This window comes from Battus philenor, unplaced genomic scaffold, assembly GCF_028537555.1.
Source record: "Battus philenor isolate CCGP_79_NKW_IND1 unplaced genomic scaffold, ilBatPhil1.0.hap1 SCAF_2, whole genome shotgun sequence".
NCBI lineage: Eukaryota > Metazoa > Arthropoda > Insecta > Lepidoptera > Papilionidae > Battus > Battus philenor.
In genome coordinates, this window is record NW_027181682.1 from 11,052,638 (window position 1) to 11,068,538 (window position 15,901).

Consider the following 15,901-nt stretch of genomic DNA (forward strand, 5'->3'; position numbering starts at 1 on the left):
ATCGCCTCATAATATTGAACATTAATGTAATCTTCAGCGATCGAATTATTAAAAAAATACCTTGTTACAAACAATTTACATTAAAATATGAAATTGTTTAAGGGGTGCGGACACAACCCTATTGACCATAAGATAGTTCTTAATTACAAAGGCGTTTCACCGTAGGTTTACATACTCGCCAGTTAATAGATTACATGCTCATTGCATTTTAATTTCGATAGTAATTGCTTTTCCGAAGCAGCATTTAACTTCGTTACTAACCGAAAGTAGACGTGTTTTGAAATGAGGGGAGGTTTTATTGCTTCACGCTCCTTCGTAATATTCGAATTTGTGAGTCGCTCTGCGAATAATTGTAACCACTTGTCTAATTTTACTTAAGCATCTTTTGTAATTTGCTTTCCTGTCAACATAGGTATGCGCGATTTCGTGTTTGATATTAGAAGGTGTCTCGTCTAAAAGTGGCAAGTATTTGTAATATTCTGAACTTCGAAATCAGTTTTATAAACAGAGTTTAATCATTAATATGCAAATATAGCTAAGTTCGGATAAAAATTAGGAAATAATATGGTTACGTAATAAAGATCGTAGATAGTCGCTAGACCTGCGCAACACAATACCGGTCACTGTGGCTAATTTTAAGTTAGGTATAGATCTTGCAGTGGAGGTCTATCGTTTGCCACGATGATGATGGAAATTGTTACATAGAATACACTAAAATCAATATATTCTAGTTTTATAAGGGATGAGTTTAGTTCATAATTATTTATATATTTAAATTTATTCCTAAATAGTAGTTTATGACATTTGTAAAAAAAATATTGTAAATCTGTTGTAACACTGCTTTGTGCTATTTCCGTGAGCGAAAGCAATGTGTAAGTTTGTATTACTATTTATATTTGATGTTGCGGATTAAAGACTACTCTATGAATGCTTTAGATAAGACAATATACACATTTTAAATATATTTAAAGTGTAATTTTAAATACTATACGTTTGTTTAATATCACGATAAATTATATAAATCCCTCGGGCCTATTGTTAACAAGACAAAAGTTCAAACGTTATTTAAAACTTTATTGCTTATTTTACAGATTCTGTACGACGTCCGACATCATATAATCATAAAGCCTTTAAAATCTTATTAAGATGACCTAAACGTACATAATTTTATTTTAAGTATTTAAAGATAAAAATGCAATAAGGAAGGTAGAATTAAATAACAATTACCGTAAAATTCCTTTACTAATAGCGTTTCTGGTAGTAAAAGAGATATACTATAACAGATTATATAACGTTAAGATACACTGCATCGTTGCACTGTATTACGATTCTCATAAAGCCTGTTCAACAATTGATTCATATTACGTTCGTATATACGTTTTTTTTATTTTATTAAAACTATGGTCAGTTTCTTAATTGAGATACCTATATTTCAATGAAAAAACGAACTTGTACATTGAATAAAAATATTCGCAATATTGGTAAGCCTGTTATGTAGTAACAATAACCCAAAACAAATTGCTCTGTATCCTTTTGTAAGTTGCAAGGAAAGGCAACTGTTGCGCTCTTTGAAAATCACAGATCGGCTCACTATTACGAGCGTAAAACAAAGTAGCGAATGGCGGTGACAAAGCAAATACCATTCCATTATCAGGACAGAGTGAATACAATGCTTAGACAGACAATGCGAGGATCCAAACAATAGGTACTTCGTCGCTCTCCCATACAATCTGGGCCGACGCAGTTTTGTATCCTTCCAATATCCTAATTATTGCACGAGTTAATCTTTAATTCGTGTAAGACAAAAACTCATTTATTTCAAAATCTACTATGTAAGAGAAAAGTTGCGTGTCGTAAAAATCATGAAAAATGTATTCTGTGAAACACAAAAGTGGTGACAAAAATAAGAAAAATAGCAAAATAGATTTGCATACCCTGTCTGGGAAAAAGATTATATAAAAGTGTGAACACTGTTACACTAAAGTAATGCTTAATTTAAAATGTTCAGCAAAAATTTATAATAGCAAAAAGTCCTGTAAAATACATAAAGTATTTTTAAGTACAGATAGTGAATCAATTTCTTTAAATACTAAAATAAAGGATGTTGTTACTTATATTAATTTCTATGAAATGATGCTCTTCTATCGTTCTTATATTTATCTACGTTTACCAGTGATCAACGTATTTAATTCAAAGAAGATAAAAAAGTTTTCGATAGCTACAGGACGTAAACCAATTATAATACAATAATATCGTTGTATATATTATTAAAATGGTTATTTTACAACAGCCGACACCGTAACAGCGATCGAGATAGTTCCTCTTCCTGTCAAATTATTAGACAAAGGTATCTTGTTCATTTACTTATAAAATATATAAACAGACAACAAGAAAACACACGTATTTTGAATATAAGTCCCTGAAGACTAAACAGAACATAAATATTATCGTACGAAACTTAATATCAGCTAAAAAAACGTCAAGTGTGTAAAAAAACTTATAACAACTTAACACAGGTTAAATATAATACATTATTTTAGTATATTCTAGCAGATGAGAAGGGTTTTATCTGTTTAGTTGAGGGCCCCGAAGACTTAGTTAGGAAATAGTTTGAAGTATTCTGTAGGTTCAATATTGAACTATTTATGATTTTTTGTTTTATTTCCTGCAGTCAACAGCTCGTACCTTTTTTGTGTTCTAAAAGAAAAGAAATAAAATAGAATAAATTTAAATATTACCAAAGAAACTATATAAACTACAACACAGTATTCTTTTTTACTAAAATACTTTTAATTTTTAATGAATATTCAAGGGACTAAAAACGCGATAGTTAAAGAAATAATAGAATTAATTATTTAAAGTACGAAAGGTCCGATACGTTTATATATTCATAGCCATATTAATAACTTTACTCTTTAACAATATTTTCAAATTATTTATTTTTAATTAAACACCCATTTGCAGCAAAACAATCAAATTGGCGCCCAGCATATACATTAAACGGTGAGCACACTGCAGTTGTATTATAAAAGGTAATTTGGTTAGATTATAAATTTATTTGTTTGATTTACAGTAATTTCTAAAGCACCTGAAGATGCTTACGTACTTTCATCCAAGATACGCAGAGGTAATGTAAACGACAACCTATTACTAAAACAGCAAATAGAATAAATAGTCTTTATTTTGCTGTGAATAGTTATTAAGAAGGTAGATACGGTGTGGGTTAGTTTCTTACTAGGTGTACAGGCGACATAGTTAAGGTAGCGGGTAGTCGCTGGATGTTGGGAGCGCAGTACCCGTTATCGTAGAGATCTCTGGGGGAGGCCAATACCTCGCAGTGGGTGTTTATCAGCTGAAAAGAAGAAGAAAAAAATGTGACAACGAATTGTCATAGCGTCAAAGATTTTATAATCAGAAGAGCTGTTTACACTTATAAATATGGACAAGATTTCTTCCCTCAATAATCTGATAAAAATAACTAACATGATTGTCAATTTTTATAATTTTGTTTATCAATTTGTACAACAAATGTTTAATTAGATAAAGAAAAATTGAATTTCAGTTAAAAAATTTAAAAGCTTATGTTTGCAGGACTGAAAATTGCAGAAAAGTTGAGGAAAAAACGTCGATTGGTTATAAAAAGCCATCGCAAAAACTTTATGGTGGTAAATCCGAGTAGTCCCAGAGGTGCGTTCAAAAATAATAATAGCGAGGTTGGAACTTCTCATTTCAATAAACTTGGGAAAGTTTAAAAGAACAGACCGAGCTGGTTAAGTGCGGGAATGAGTGGAATCTAATTCCGTTAAAAATTTTATAAGTTAACAATTTGATCCATAGCAAACTAAATTACAACTAAATTTATTGTTGTTTCATATACTTTGTGAAATAAAATCTTACGCAAAGAATTAATAAAAGAGAATCACAATTAAAAGTCATAACAAGTTTACTTTATTGTTTAAGTGTGAGTTAATAAAATCCGTCTGTTCACCTGAAACAGCTTATCTTGAGACATGAGGAACCCTTAAGGATGTTTTATATTTTGGATTAGACGCCCTATCCCTCGAAGTAAAACTGGAGTAATGGTTTTTTCTTACGACTTTGTAACTGGTTTAAAAACAATAAAGGTACTTCTACTATTTCAATAAAAGTTTTAGGACCACCAAATCAGATGACGAAACATTTCTTCGTTTATAGCTCTCTTAGAAGGTAGTTTTCTTTACAGTCTCTTACAAGATTATTTGGAGTAAATATGTTAAATAATAAATATTTATCTGTACACGAACTTTTATGACTTAAATTGATTTATTCTACGAGACTGTAAATGCAACATAAAAGTCAATATTGTATACGTATTTCACGAGAAAATGTAAAGTTCAAACTTTATTTTGAAAAGTTTAGGTGGTTGTTGCAATAATACACAAGTTTACTTTAGATTGTATGTATTCCTTTGTCTTTAATTTAATAATTTAAGGTTATTAAATATCAAACAGTAAAAGATGGTTCATTTCAATAATTAAATATAACAATTAGTGATAGATATAATACATAATATTGGCGTTCTACCGACGACATTTGAAACTGTTTTGAAAAATAAGCATATTTTTTGTGCGCAAATGAGCTAAATAAACATTCAATTATATGAGTTTTTTCAATATAATAAAATATACAAAATGTTTTATTTTACAAGCTATATATTTTAAATAATGGTGACTGCGTAACTCCAGTTACTTTTTTTTATTTTGAGGTTAAAATTTAAATTTTATGTTATTCATTACGTTACGACGATAATATAGAGCGTAAAACTTTATGTATAATAAAATAATGGGTTTATCTTTCATTAGCACTTAAACAGAAAATTTATAAGCATGGGATTAACCGTTTATTTACCGTGGAAGGGAGTTCCGAGGATAATCAGGCATGGCGCTCACCCCCGACGAACTTAATAATTTTGCGGCAGCGCGGATGAAACATGCCGCAATCCGTCGCCGCGCTGTGCTTATGAAAAGTTTCTGTTTTTATACATGCATAGTGCACGGATAGAGCTTTTTATTTTTATAGCTAAGCATTTATGAGCTGACTTTATCGACAGTACGAACTGGATTTCATTTAAAGAATTATTTGCGATTATGCAACTAAGACCTTTTTGTCATAAACATCTACTACACTACATTTTACATTAGTATTTTATAAAAATTAAATACTAACTTATATAAAAATGTCAGAGAATTATATAAGAATGGGCAGAGGAGACTAAGAATTTCCCACGAGGCCTTAAGGTTCTGAAATGGGGACTATGGATCTGCATATACGCAACGTAGAATGTTCACCCACACACAAATGTATGACTTGTTGTGATAGTCGGAAGCGGCTGAATACAGATCATTACAAAACGGTACTATTGAAAGTTTATAGAGCAGACCCTTAGATCTGGGCATATGCAGCAGTAGATGTAATGTGGTAATAATTCTGATGATGATAGACATCATATAAACACAAATCGTACGTCATCGAAAATCGAACAGATATATTGACATTATGAATCCAGAACTTTCGATTATCATGATTAAAAAAATGTTATCGCTATTGATTTTGTAAATTTTCAACTATTTATCTCGTCGCGTAAGTCATTCGACTATTAACTTAAGCGAGGATAGAAATGCAATAATATTTACTGCAGTAAATAGCGAATCAATCGAAAATAACTTTATACTACTACATTATTTTAAATTTCAAATTGAAAAATATTTGTGATTGTCAAAGTTTAACTTTTTTCAAACGATAATTTCCATGACAGATAGCTTTCGCACAAAAATTGCTCAAGCATATTGGTTTTTAGCTTTTTGTTGTTCAATATGTTTCCTTCGAAGATTAATTTGTGCTGTTAATTTTTTTGCTTTTTAAAGCTATTTTCATAACGATGTCTATCTTAATTTTAACTATTCTTTCTCTTTTTCATTTTAAAAGTAATTATAATACTAAATTAAATTTATTTATATGTGCATCACTTACATAAATTAAGAGTGTTCTTTTTAGTAAGCTATGATTTTGTAGATGCATCAAAATATCACTAGTTGTTATACTACAACTCCTTGCATTAATGTATACTGTGCCGAAGAATCTTAAAAAATCTAGGAAACCGCAAAAACTTAAACGATGAGGTAAATAATACCGTTCATCAGAAAATTCAATGAACAATGAAAAACAAACATTCAAACGGTCGTACTCAAACATCTTCAGATTATTAATGATGCACTATATGCAGTACTGGTTGTTATTGTACATTGTTGATCCAACAATCCTACCTGATGACGTCGCTGTTTCATATTAACGTACCATTACGTGTACGTCGTTACCGCCTGTAATCCGTTGTAATCCCTGCGTGATTAAATCGCCTTCTATGACTTAATACTAACAGATCTAAACAATATTCACGGCATCTTAAAGACTATGTATATAAATGGATCTAGACTTTAATTCGTACAGTGTATGCTATTGTTAGATGTAGTCTATATATTTAATAATACATCCAATTATTAGTTTGTTTTATTATAATCGATATGTTCGATGTTCTTATCAACCTTTTTAATTTATAAAAATTAATAAATATTGACGTTATTACTATTATATTTATTATCTGTCAACATACCTACAAGGGTTAAATAGTTGAAGGTAGACGCAAAAAGTCTTTATATAAAAATCAATATAATTCTAAAAAATATCAATTTCATTTAAAACACATAAACGTTATCGCTAGTTAATATTTAATACGCGAGAAAAAATAATATGTCCAATTATTTATACTTATAAGAGCTATAGTTTAAAAATATGTATTTTTTATAAGTACCCTTAGCCTTGCGGGTAGAATTTCGTTATATTCGTTCTTAACTGACTCTCCTCCGTGAAAGAAATATTTCCACTAAATCTTACTCGACACCTTGTAGTTCCAGAGACGATATGTAGTTTACGATCTTATTGCGACTTTACCTATATTATCGGTCCCACTAGGAGTACTTACCATTCCTTTTATTAAAAAGAAAATAACTTATGCTTGGCAATAATGTTTTGATAAGAAACTCAAATAGTCATCTTTTAATCCCTTTGAGAAAATATTAACAACACTAAAGTCACCATAAAAACAAGACCTGAACAATATAAGAACTTAAATGAATAACGTACAAATAACTACTACCTGCCATACACCCGTTACTGCGGTCGATGTACATGAGATAAGAGTTGCGGAGTCGATGCGTAGATATCAAAGCCGACGCACAAAGCAGTAATCACTAATATATCGCATTGAAAAATCAACGCGCATAGAAACCATTTAATCCCTTCCACTGATGATTTACTACGTTAATAAAAGCGGAACTAAAAAAAGAGTTTTACCAGCAGCGCTCAAAAGCGGAATTACTATTTGAACTCACATTTAACACGCATGGCTCTTTGCAGGAGTACTTGACCTATGCTTTAAAGCTAGTGCAGTATAGCGAGCTAGTTTCAATATGGGTTAAAAATCATAAGAGCTTTTAATGATAACATTTTAACAAAATTTGAGCGTCTAGTCGTAAATCTCGTTGAAGGATTGTTTTCCATAATAATCACATTGAAATAATAAAGTTTGAATGTTTGCTTTATTACTTAATGTATGTGAAAAAATGTTGATTTAACATTTAGGTCATGGATTTATGATATTTCCATTGGGTAAGATTGTGTTAAAAGTTTTACTGTTTGATTTTATATATCTTTTACCTTATAATAATCTTATTTTATTAGATATTCATAATCTATATCTAACAAGAAATTAAGCTTGAATTAAAATATATTCGTTTAAAATAGTAAGTAACTTGATAACTCAGTTAAAGTAAACATAATGTTATTATATTATACTATAGACCTGAAACTAAGGTGAAGTAAAAAAAATGTTATGAAATTAATCAAAACTGTAAAATTAATTGAAATTAACATTAATTTTCAGCAAATGTGGCAATAGAAAAAGATATGGAATAATTAGTAAGCTGATTTAAATAAGAACATTTTCTACATTTATCTATTTTTCGAAATATATTGATATTTCTCGCCATTCCTGACCGAACAAATAAAACCCGCTCGATTAGAATCGCGGTTGGTTCGTTTAAAAAGTTTACCAATGAATATTTACCATGGACGTGCTATCGACAAAACAAAATTGGCCTGGGTGGTTACCGGGCCAATAACTAAAGTTTTTATAAAATATTTTTTTCAATAGAGCTAAGAATACAATATTTATTACAATTCAATACAGGTTAAGGTTATTAGGGACTGATTAGTTAAAATTAAAGTTTTGGCTGACGTCCTACACACGATTTTGTATTTTAAAATCTTTTGTAACTTTATAGATATTTGGCCAAGCTTTATCACTTAACATAAAGTGATAAATCTGCTTGTTAAATCACCTTCTGTTATTTAATATTTATGTTATGGAATCAAGTATCTTGATAGTCGGTAACTTGACAAATATTTTAATACGGTAGCATCGTCATCATCAAAGATGATTATTTCAGCTGTTCCACTGCTATATACATACCTCCCCAAGGGATTTACAATATGTCCAAATGGATGTGGTCTGCGTCTAGCATTTTACGATGACTCTAAGGTCACCGGAGAATGCTGGATAGATCGCATTGTCTGTCCATCACGAGGGTGAACGTCCTGCGTTGCACTTTCTAGTCCGTGATCTCCATTACCGAATCTTAAGATCCTAGCAGGCTACTGCACGTTATGTGACCTACCTTTTACCGCTTCAACTCACCAATCCGCTGGCCTGTGTCCACCTATACTTTAGTACTTCTTCGGACCTAGTCATTCCTGACTCGATATCAAAGCCGTTGTGGCCTCATAGCGAGCCAAGGTCTTCACTCCCTAACTATTGGTTAGTTATTAACTTATTACAGAAATTTTCTAGTAGCATTAAGTTGTAACTAAAATCATTATCATTTTATCGAGTTAAAGTATAAAGTTATATTTATAAAAATAACTAAAATTATACTTTAGACTTTAAACCAGGGTAGTCTTCTTATTTTAATGTGACAGTTTTTAAGAGCTTGTGTTATTTATAGCCTTTGAACATAAAGAACAGAACGTCAGTTGCTACAACATAGTTAGTCAACAAGATTAGTCAATAATTAATGTGTGTTGTATATAAGTATTTTTCACTCGTTTAAGAATTGATATCGTTTGTAGCAAAATCCCGATGTTTTATTTGAACATGCGCATATTTGTGTATCCTTTCTTAATATTAATTTAAACCAGCTACCCCGACTTGATATTGTTAAAACTAATTGGCCTGTCGGAATTCAATCCAAGAAAAAATTAATAAAACGTATTACACCGTCATCCCTTTATTTATTAAATTAAAGTTTTCATAATAAAAACAATGGTTAGTTAAAGAAATTAATACAATAACAGATTTTTTTTATGTACTGTAACATAATAATAATGTGATTATATTTTAATTCTCAAAAGCTGTTTTTGGTAATCATTGACGTCAAATGTTTGATTTATTCAGTGTTTCGTACGGGAAAAGAAAAATTTTGTTTTTATTGTAAATCGAGGATTTTTTTTTATTTTTCCTGTGTTTAGGACCTGAGTCTCGTGCACGAGGATAGGCGAATACAGTAAAAAAAATAGCCGAGTTGGTCTAGTCGTTTACGAGTTTTATTCATACTCCGCAACACGTTCGGGTTTTTACATTTTAATAAGTTATGGAGAGTATTCAAAATTATCAATCTTGGGTCATAGGGCTTTGTAACAATTTACGCAGGCAGGATTGTTGAATGTCAAACATCTTCGAAACATCGTATTAAGTCGATTTTGATATTCTCACTACGGTTTGATGACGTCAACAGTGGTTTCGTTGATTATGATCCAACCCGAGTACAAGGATAGTAAGCCTTATTCTTTAACAACGGCTGCTGTTATAAAATGTCTACATTTGATCAGAATATCTGTGATACGCATTCGATACAGCTTATCTAGCGCGGTACTGCGGTTCCAGTTGGACTGTACCAATTCAATTATTAAGAAAAAAGGCCCAAACAATTTTTCTCTTACGAAGTATATTTCACAAAATTCCTACGGGAAGCAGCCAATGAAATGTTTACCCGCCAAGCATTTTAAATCAATCAGAAGAGGATCAGACAAAACCTTACCGAACCGAAAGGAAATAAACAAGTTTACTTCAACCATCCGGTAAGTAAGAAAAAATAAGCTTTTAAGTGTAACGGATATTCGATCAACTCTATATTCAAAAATAGAATCCGTCGCTTCTATTTTTAATTAATCCGAGTGAACGTGCTCTATGGGACTAAATATAAAATTGAATTTTGTGAGGGCCACCTCAGAGAAATGATTATAATATTAAGTAATTATCACAATACACAAAGGGTCACAGCAGTATTTTATATTAGCAGAAGTATTATCTTTAAAATAATTATAGAAAATATTTTTGTTAGGTCGTAAATTTTTAAATATTGTTGAATAATTTAAATCAATATGATTAACATTTAAAAAGTAAACAGAGGAAGTAGGCTTAGTTATTTATAACACTTTCTTGTCCGCGTTTGACCACCAACTCGCTCGGTGAAAAGCAACGATATGGTTGAATACGAAGCACGCAGACTCAGTAGGAACCTATTCACTCTAATACTGAAGAGACCTGGGTTATAACTATCGGGAAATAAGGAAGCCGGCAGGTCGTCCTATACTTGGACTCTGCGGAATAGAAACTTTCAGTCGAAACATTTGGTATGCCTCCAAGGAAACTCCGCAGTTTAAGGTAGCGGTAGTGGACCGACTTCCTACTCATACTATAGAGAAATGGGGATGGTGGGAAAAGATCGAGAAGCTCCGCTGCGGATTCGCCATAATGAATCCTCTAAAAAATTCTGGCTACTCCCCAGCGGTATTCAAGGTTGAGAAGTTTGGTGGAGGTAGTAAACCTCTATTATCAGGAGATTATTAGTTACTAATATAATCATTATATAGTATTGTGTCCTCTTGTTGTTGAAAGTGCTTACATTCGTTTGAGAATACTTCCTTTATATTCTTACCAAAATTAATAATTGCGGATATTATACCCTTCTGTATATATTGTTATTCGCAATATAATTGTTGTTGATAACCATCATGACTAAAATAATAACACAAATTACAAACGGGTATAAACTATAACATAAATATAATGTGTACATTGTTACACATTATTTTTTTCTTTTCGTAAAATTAATTTGAGTTTTGACTTTGTAACAAACAATTATCATTGTCGAGTTAATATTATAGAAAAAGCTCGCAATTTCCTTAATTATTATAACAAAAATAATAATACTGCAAGTCAATAAAATAATTAACGAATTTTACGTTACGTTATGTTCAGCGATCGGAAACAGTATTTTTAAAGATTTATAACGACGAAATATTTCCTTAATAAATTAAAACTTTTTGTAAATAAATAAAACCATGCACGTTTGGTTTTTCTAAAATACTAAAAACCTCCAGCCAGGTGTTAAAGAATATTCAAGCGCGACAAAAGAATCTGTGCTAGCTATTGCAAGGTCAACCTTGGTATCAACTAACGCCATTATAGTATCTTGCAATAAGAGATATTGAAAATTAAATTTAAAGGTTAAATTGTATTTGTAATACACAAAATAAAATCTCTGGAAGTAATGAACGATGATAATCATCTATTTATGTAGAACGGACAAACAAGGAAAAACGTACGGTTCGTTTGATGGTTACAGATGACTGACCATCTATTTATTTTAAACATCCGTATTACTAGCCTGACGATTAATAATAAATCATTTTCATAAAGCAATACGTGTTCTAAGATTAGCTTCGATCAAATAGCCATTTCAAATTTCTATTATTATATTCTATTGGAAGGTATATTGAATGTTTCACTTGACCTATCTACCGACTACTGCCTCTACAACAAATGGCCACGTTAATATTGTATCACTGTTCAACGTTAAAGGTAAAAGGTTACACGCGCCGCTCTGTTACAAAAGCTCTAGAACGTTCTAATGTCGTACAAGGCCAGAACAAACAAACGGCGATATAGACAGATGTCCCGGAATCGAATGACACATTTCACATTTACTAGACACAACCTTTTCAATAGTCTTACATAGCTTTTACGTCTATATTTATTTACGTTTACTAGAATTGTCTTTCACCTTCGCTGTCAAAGTCAAAATTAGTTGAAATAGTAGTTGTTGTTAAAAACCATGTTACAATGTGAGTTAACATATTTTATTAGTGAATGAACTGCACGAAAATAATAAATTAATAACTTGTTCAGTATTTTAAGCAAAGGGGTTCGGAAATATTATAGAGTTAATTAAGGAAATTATAGAACTATGACTCAATCATCGTAACTATAATAAAGCAAATCGAAGTATTTCGTGAAAATTACGTATTCAATTATCAGTATAAGTATATACTTATATTGATACTTCCAACCATAAAAGTACGGCGTTGAACACTTTTGTAATATAATCTTCAGCGCAACCTCCATTTGCTTTTATCACTTTGAAAAGATAATCTTTATTGACACAGTAATTTTAAGCGACGCCTTTAACTGTTCGAAAATGTGGAATACGATCACAGAATTTATTTCGATGCAGTTAAATTCTACTATACTTTTAACCCTAGAGAAATCCCGATAAGATCCTTATAAAACCGAGATTTTACGCTTGCCAATGTACCTTTACAACGTTAACTTTTTGTTGCTTTTGATTTATTGTTTATATTTGCAACGCCTTTTAACACCGAAGAACTTTTATTAAGGTACTGCCGCGTTGATAAAACTTAATTAGCGTGTTTCTACAAAGGCAGCTTCTAACGTTACTCTATCGGTCAAAACTGGCTACAACCAATGTAAGCCGAGCGCAACAAAGTCAAATTGAAACGTCAATCTATCAAATTATTCATACATAGCGGGCATTCGCCTGGGTGTTTATTAACTGTCAGACACACCGGTAGATTTAATGGAGTAGAACTAACACATAGGTAATGTTCACTTTTGTTGAAATAACTTGGCCATTAATAAAAAAATATTTCCTTAACTTTAAATTAAAATCATCGTCTTATTGATCAATTATCGTGTACCAAATTAAAGTGTATATTTGGTAAATTTAGGGTATCCGAGAAAACGGTCTTTCTAAATATTGTGTTCTAGAAATTATCAACTTTCATAATTTGGAAACTTTTTCTTTTTAGTTATACTACTGCGGACTCTTTTAATCAAATTGTGAAATTTCTCAAGGCAACTCTACAGAACGTCATGATTTCGTGACGAACACTTCCTTACAAACGTGCTAGGAGAGCCAGTTTATAAACACAAAGTTTAGAATTGCCTTTATCCTACAGAAAAGGGGTTAAATAAAAACTGTGTGGATGCCAATATATATTACTTCTCCTGGAAACCATTTATGATATGTATTTTTATAAATATATGTAACTTTGTCAGGTTTAGATTACTTTATACTTATGTTTGTGTTCCTACTTTTATGTATTTCTTGAGGAAGTCGTCTTTATTTCCAGAACTATTATTTTCTTCTATCTTCTAGTATAAAGAATTATACTAGAACTAGAACCGTATTTCCTAAACTTTCCGAAAACAAAGTTTGAAAACTTATTTTAATGTTTTCATACTGAGGAAGATACTTCCAATTATTTAAGAATTAATTATTATTTCATTAATAATAACTAAGTTTTACGTTACTTATGATAATTTTACACAAACTAAAAAAAATGCGACGTTCAAAGTTACCTAAGATCCTGATTCGATGCGCTATTCTCTTCTAGACTTAATGTAATAAGCGAATATTTAAAATTATACTAGAAAAAAAAGTAAAGGAATACGTTAGTAAAACCGCAAAAATAGCGCAGTCAATCAAACATGTCCGGAATAATGATATTAGGAATATGTGACGCTGCTACATCTGATAACACCACATTATTTGTTTTGCAGCTTAAACAAATTAAGTAATAGAAGTTGTATATTGATGTGTATTGATATTCTTTTACACATTATTAGCATATTTACTCCTATAAGATTGCCATGACGCTGATCTCTGTCTAACGATTGAAAATCGCTGCCACGTCCCAAAATGAAAAAGGAATACTTATTAATATATTAGATTATAGTGTAAAATTTTATTGAATTTTAACAAGCTGGACTGCAAGGTTATCTTTGGTTGAAACCAAATTTTTAGACGTTTCTTTAGTAAGATTAATATCTTATAAAGAATTGTTTGAAGAAAAGAGCGCGTGTTTTGAATAAACAGTTAAAATTTTTGCATAAATTTTTTAAAAAGTACACTTGGACGGCCAAATTTAATCTAAATGTTTGCTTATTTTTCAGCCATTTGCTTTTTAAAACAGCTTTAAAAACAAATTACAGCTTCTTTTACCATTAAAGCATAATTTTACTTACTTTTTTGGGTAGAAATTTTAACGTCTATTTTTTAAAATAATATTATGGGCTGTAGCCAAATTTACAGTAATTTTTATAAGTGTAGCTAAGTGACTACCGTGTTTTAAGACGATTTACGAGAACATGCGAGTGGTAGATTTGAATACATGGATACCACAGATCGTAATCAAAACCACCACGGTGGTAATAACTTTAATTTTTTCATCTGATTGTATACCTTCACATCATACTTATAAAACAGGTTATATAAAAATACTCCAAAAACAAACACAAGAAGTACAAAGAAAAAAATTATTAGAACGAGGTTTTAATAATAAAGAGAACAGATAATACTAGGGTAACGCAATTCAAAGTCTATCTATTCTTCTTTCTTAATAAAAACTTAATTTTGTGTTGTATCTAATAAGTTATAGTTGTCGTACAAAAGGGAGAGTTATTGAACATCAGCCTGAAACGGATATTTATTACCATGACAATAACAAAAAATTTCAGATTTACTTTAAATTTGCCAAAACATTTCAAAGCTTTGCTAACATGAACAAAAAAATGAAAACAACTGGGCAATACGTGTTATTCGCTCACTGAACATTTCTGAAACCAGATTTTTTATTTTAGTTTAGTTCAGATCCATTGAGGAAAAAAATTACTTTTACAACGCTGACATTAGAATGTCACAGATTAATTGTAAACTTTTTTTTCGTAAGGGTTCCCGCAGACGATGATCTGCGACCGATACGTGTAACTACATCGGGACTCATTGACTAGCTCATAGGCACTCCATGATGCACAAAGAAGGGCCATAAAGTGAAATTTTGTATAAAATCGAAAGGAAATCCGTAGGTGAACGAAAATAATCGACGTAGCTCAGTCAATTGTAAGTGGAAGTGGCAATACGCCACTTAGACCGCACAACAGGGAAGGAAGGTTGAGTGGAGACCACAGACCAGAAAGAGCAGCTAAGGTCGTCAACGTTCAAAGGTGGACAGATGACCTTGTTAAGATGGACATTAGATACTGGATGTAGGCCGCTTCCATCTGGTGTTATTGAAAATATCTGGGGGCTTGTATAGAATCCGGTTCAGAAAAACTAACCAGAAAGAGATGCACCTAACTATTATCAAAAGCATACCTAGAACGACTTCATTATAGGAAAATTAACCGATAACGATGTAGGCACGTCTTGTTACAAACGTTTATTTCATAATCTGTGGTACGGCAGGTGAGTACACCCAATTACGGTTCGATCAGAGCGGAGGCTGCCCGCGGCACGTGCGGTCGCTCTAAACTGATTATTGGCCGTTACCAGAGGCAGGGGGAATAGACAGCCACCTCGCGCATAATTCGATAAAGATTCATCAACGTCTCCACGATTTTGAGCTAGGACTAAGTAACAACCTCACACGTCATTAGAGGATATATCCG

At 31.4% G+C, this 15,901-nt stretch overlaps 1 protein-coding gene across 5 annotated transcripts in view; it reads right to left on the minus strand.

The window, feature by feature from the left end:
* LOC137922218 (uncharacterized) overlaps positions 1-15,901 on the minus strand; it is a 169,745-nt gene that overhangs the window by 111,017 nt on the left and 42,827 nt on the right. The window contains exon 1 of one of the 5 annotated variants that reach the window (XM_068765158.1): positions 7,190-7,200. The exons of the other annotated variants lie outside the window; for them this stretch is intronic. The gene's annotated coding sequence lies outside the window, so the exon portion shown is untranslated. Of the gene's footprint in view, positions 1-7,189; positions 7,201-15,901 lie in introns of those variants that run through there. 5 annotated transcript variants of the gene reach the window in all.